This window comes from Trachurus japonicus, chromosome 6, assembly GCF_045865225.1.
Source record: "Trachurus japonicus isolate A0001 chromosome 6, Traja_1.0".
NCBI lineage: Eukaryota > Metazoa > Chordata > Actinopteri > Carangiformes > Carangidae > Trachurus > Trachurus japonicus.
The window spans coordinates 25,472,156-25,478,221 of record NC_140912.1 but is presented as its reverse complement, the minus strand read 5'-3'; positions in this window follow the sequence as shown (position 1 = coordinate 25,478,221).

Sequence of the window (6,066 nt, the reverse complement as noted above, 5' to 3'; positions counted from 1 at the left end):
ATAGGCTACCGTTTAAGAGTCACCCGATGTCCCACTTGACACCTGACAACATCTGGACAGGTCGCCAGTCTATCTCAGGCCTGACACACAATCACTTTCACACCCATGGGCAATTAAGCCCATGCAGAGGGGAAAATGCAAAATCTACTCAGAAAGGCTCCAGGAATCAAGCCCAGAACCTTCTTTGATGACTGCTAAGCCTGAATCTGAAGTATTACAATTATTTTTCTTTCATTTCTAATTGATTATGTTTTTCTGCCTGCTTTGTCTTGTTTGTCATTACTTTCAGGTCAGTAACTTCATCAAAGGAAAAACAGTAGCTACAGTGGTAGTGAAAATAATATTAGTATACACAATCTGCTGCATTGCTTTAACTGTTATATTATAACATATTGTCAGTCAGATGGATTTGACAGCAGCAGGTTTGTTTGTTTCATCTTCATAGCCACATGGAACAAAGAGCCTGTCAGTTTGTCAAGTATCTTCAAGTCCCATCAAATAGACAAACACCAAAGGATATCAGGACGACACTGGAATGATAATGTGTGTCTGTGTGCATGTGATGTGTGTGTGTAGCTGTGTGGGAGAGATGTTGATAGGGAACGAGGAGTAGCTACAGTATGTGTGTGAGCCAGTAGGCAAACATGGACTGTACATGCGTTCCTGTTGCTCCCTTGTGAATCTGCTCAAACTACCAACCTTACCTCATCAAAGTCAAAACACACGCGACAGTGAATTAATTCAGCCGGCTCCATTTGATCCATTTCCAATGCAGAGACCTATCCCACGGAGTGCTACGTGGAGCAGCTGATAATGAGGTGGAGACACGAGGCTTTCTCTTTGAAACAACACTTCTAATGTGAGCAAAAGTCTGTGAAAGTATGATGCACATAATTTGGCGAGTTCTCCTGTCTCAGGAATACAAAAATACACTGGCTCAGGCACAGCTCATAGCCGCAGTGCCTCAAGCCAGCGATCGCTGGCAGTGTGCAGAATGATTGATGTGGTTATCATTTTCTTATAGTTTCCCACATTAATTTGAGCCCTGTCTTGTGTGTGAGAGTTAATCTTGAGGTTGAATTATAATGTTATCTAATGTCTCTCAAGCTATAATAACCATGGACACTTTGATTAATTGCCGTTTCCAACTTGAGGATCCTGGCATTAGACCTACCCCTTTTATTTAGGGACAATGCAATACTTTAGCCTCAGAAGGCGAATGCTACATCAACTTCTGTAAACCACAAACATCAACATGACTCATTTAAATGCCTGTGTAAACACAGTTCATCATCAGAAGCCGCCGTCACCAATGCGTGACTGCTGGGTATCTAACAAACCAACCGAAAGCCAGACTCGTACAATCAGGCAACATTAAAACCACAACACACACAGCAAGCTTTGATGTGTCAGTCATCTCATCACACGTTGTGTTGCAGTGGGTGTGAATGAACGCTACATCCGTTCTTGTCCTCAGCCTCATTTCACAACACAGGGGTCTAATCAACATTAAACAATAAAAGAGCCAAACTAAACAGCCACATTGCTAAAAACAGCAACAGCCTTTAACTGCAGTGTGTGTGTGTTTGTGTGTGTGTGCATCTTGTATCTCGTGTTTGAATCTCATCACTGCTGATGTGCAATTAGTCAGCATTTGTCCTAACACTGTAATAACTGACAGCAAACATCGACAGACGATGGCTACAAGGGAGCAAAATTTTAATAGGAAGCTATCTACTGTTGCCTTATCAGTGTTTTTTTTTTTTGTGGGAAAGCAAGGGGGGAGGGGTAAATAAAGAGGCTGGTCTTGCAAACTGTCAGGCAGAGATTGATGAATTGTGGACGCTATCAGCAGCAGCGAAGCCTATATCTGCTGTTGGTGGCCTCATGGTGGATAAACAACACAAAGATGAGTAGCAGTAATGAGGTCCCAGGCTTTCCTGCCTCACTGTGGCCAATGATCCACCTGGGTACCTGTCGGACTGCAAGCCCACTGCTCAAGGTCTGACTTTGACAATATAAAGTCCTGTAGGTACTATTTAACAGTCAAGGGGATTTGAGTCTAGTCTCTCCTAATTATCAGTTTTGTGCCTCTGCCAGCAGCCCAATGTGTGTGCTAAGCCGAGTTAATGGTTTGATTAACAAGCAATTTAGGCTGGGCTGATTAAGAGCATATAAAAGGACTGATACTATACATGAGCTGATTGTGATTATTGCATTACAATGTGGACTTTCCTCCTTTTTTACGGACTATACGGAATCCAGCTATTTGCTTATTGAGTCTGCTTAAAATCCACATCACATCACCGTGGCATACCAAACAAATGTGCACTTTCAACTTCAGGTTGAAATGAAGAAACAAACAATCCACAATCCATGTAAAATATGTGATTGCTTCAAAGTGGATCATACGCTCCTCTGGAGTAGTAGTATAGTGGAGTGGAAGCTATTTGCATCTAAATCCAGAACCAAATCAAATCAGTTATACAAAGTGGGAAGAAAGCCAATGAATGGAAAACATAACTGGATGACATGAGGCGCTGCCATATGTTAATGACACAGATAAATGTTGGAAAAATGCTTGAAACATGGAGAACATCTATGCACGTCTGCCCTCGGCAGATGATGATACAGGGATATGCTCAGAAACAAATACTTCAAAAGAGAGATGTGTTGTCGGGGTTGGTTGAGGCGAAAGTTAAAGTGAATGTTGTAATTATGAGGTGACAAAGATGTTGAAAGGGAAAGATATTTCAGAGGAGCTGCAGTGGAGATGCTGAAGAATTATTTTGGAGAGCCAGTACATGACATTGTACAGCGTCAACATTATAAATGAATCATTTCATTGCATTGCTCTGCTGTTTGATGTTGGACTTCATACTGTAACACGCAGAAAATACAGTACACAGCCATCATCAGATCAGATCGACTGGCAGAAACACCACATCAAAGTGAAGCCTGTTCAAATTTAGTTTATAATAAAATCAACTAGTTTTCTAATCAAAAGCCTCAAATTTCTCATAAAGTCACATTGGATTTCTCCTGAAGTTGTATTTCCCAGGAAATAGTCACAGTTATATAATTCAGACCAGCAGTGGATAATCAGAATCATGTTCCTGCTAAATCAACTGTAACAAAAAAAAAAAAAAAAAAAAAAAAAGGTAAGGTAGCAGCAGTTTGACGACCATGATTGTTCTGTGGCTTGCCCAGACCCAGAAGTATGGCCAATCATGACCGCAAGCAGAGTCTAGAAAAATAATGAGTTCCTTTAGTTTCAATGGCAAATAAAACCTTATGCTGCATTCATGTCATAGAAATTGGATGCAGCATTCACAAAACAAGATTACAGATACTCTGCAGTGACAATAAAGCATTTAATTCCCTTGAATGTTGAATGTGACACATCCATACCCACCTGCTATTTGGGGAATTATGATTCATCAAGTCAGATATTTGTGAGTTTCAGAAAAGGACGTTGTGAAACTGGTAAACACAATAACTCAGATACGGCATGAACGCAGCATTATGCCCGAGCTTATGCCTTGTGTATTGCACTGTAAGGCTGATAAGCCCCTCTCTTTATCCTATTATCTTATCATTTCCCTATAATATTTACAGAGAATATTCAGTCATGCATAGGCACTGGGTTTCAGTCACAGTGTTATCATCAAGGCCACATGTTACAGCAAAGCAGTCAACTTAGGAAGGGGATGAAACAACACACCCATAGGCCGCAAAAGCTGGAAGGAGAGTGAGGCAAGTCAGATATACATTTATATATACATTTTATTGTCCACTCTGTGAGACATGGTGACCCTTCCAGACAAGCCAACTGGTTTTTGCCTGTAATTTCAATAATTATGCTTTATGAAAACATCAATAGCACGGAAGACCTTGGGCATTGGCTTTTTTTGATTTTATATTTTTAATTTAAATCGAATCACCCAACTCCCACCCAAACTTTTTTTCTGTAAAGCAAAACTCTGCACTCTCTATCAAAGCACCTGAGTTAGGCTGTCAGGAACATCTGCTCCTCATTCTATCATTACAGCTCATGTATGAAAACTTGTATTTAGTCTGAGAAACGTATGTTAAACTGACTTAGCCGAAGCTGAACCCACGGTGAACTGTGGATAAACAGACATGGAAAGAACAAACGCTATGTCCAAATCAAACAAGAGCACAGGAGAGAGGGTGGGTGGGTAAATGAAATACAAGTTTGAATATTTATTAAATTCAACTTCCTGTGAACTAAATGAATAAGTAAAGCAGCAAATACAAGTGTGCTGTGACTTTTACAGCTGCCCAAGCTGAAGCATAAACTGTATAATTAATCATCTGACAGTTGTTCCTGTAGCTCTCGCTGTACATTGAAGTTAATGAAGTCCAAGTGATTTGCTGCTTCTCTTACTTGCGTGTGTATTTGGAAGTGTGTACGCTACAATTCAGAGAGTTCATGTTAAAATGAAAGAGGCAGAATTACCTAATTAGGCTTCACAAGGCTGCGGTGCTCTCTCAAAGATAATGACCAGCTCCTTATGCACACACACATAGACTGAGTCAAAACACATCCCCTCACTATACACCAGAGGAGGAAGCAATTATTGTAACTCTGGACAATGGACTATTAGCATTGATCTTAGCATTGCTCGTTTATCAGGGGAAAGGAAAAAAAAAGCATCAAGGTATTTTCAGCAGCAATCAACCGTGTGATGATAAAAGACACATCAGATACACATCAGAGGGAGGCACGGCGAGATAATTGAAGCGATTTCAGTGCATCTCAGATTCTGATCCTCTCGCATAGAGACTGAGGAGGAGCGATGACCCAGGGAGAGAGCTGGCTCATCCGCTGCCGTTGTCAGAAATGATATACCGCACATTATAAGAGAGTAATTACGCCCAGATCAAAGAACATTTTAGCTGTAATCTGCTTGACTGTATGATCAATTGTCTGTGTGGTGAAACATCGATCCTCATCATGCTCATATATAGGAGGAAGACCCAGATTTCATAGGGTTTTGTCAAGTGTTGTTGGCTATGAATGCTGTAAAAAAGATGTCTGTGCTGGTTCACCAGACTAAAATAGCCTATCTAAACTGGATTGATATGATCTTTATATGCATACATTCATGGCCCTTGTGAATCCTTTGGTAATTCATATCAGCATGCAGGCACATGCAGTCTTATCATGTTAAAATTAGCATGTAGCTCAAGATGGAACAGCAACTGGTTGCACATTCTTGATTATATTTACACGCAATCAATCTACAAGCTTTCCTGTGAGGCTGTCATGTTTATTTCCCTGAACAGGCCTACAGTACATGCAGTAAATCTGTATGTAATGCATGCGACCAATCCATGTTTTCATAAATTATACATGAATGCAACAGGTGTGGTGACATATGAAGGTGTCACAATGCAAAAGGCAACAAAGAGAGCACCGGGGCAGGTTTCTATCTTGGTGCCTGCTGCTTACTGCCTGCTGAGTGTCTGCCCACCCTCTCTGTTGAATAATGTAACAAGTGGCGAGTGGTGTGGGTGGTAAGAGAGGGATGGCCTCTCCTCAAAATAGACTACAGTGCAAAAAAAAGCTGACGACTTTACAGAGGAGATACAGTGGCACAGCTCTGACAAGCGATGTGGCACTCTGCAGTAATTTACAACATCACAACCAGCCACTGCAGTATGAGCAGCAGAGTCCTAGAGGTGAGGCGGGAGAGATCTCCAGAGATCATTCTGGTGAAGTCAGAGTCATGACAACGGATTCAAATTGCAAAGTTGTGCATGGAGAGATTTTGTGGGTGTAGGCTATACTGCATGGGTTTAACAGATGGGAGAAGAAAGGGGCAGCAATATGGATTAGTGTGTGTATGTGTGGAGAATATCCTGCTCCATCCCTGGAGTGAACAGAGCAGGTGAGCCACAACTGCCATGCAAACAGCAGCCAGCACTGATAATGCCTCTCTGGCCAGTGAGACAGAAGCGGTCACTCCCTTGTAGCCTACTCTCACTCTCTTTCTCTCTCTCTAAGTGTGTGCATGAGAAAGAGAGAGAGTGTGCGAG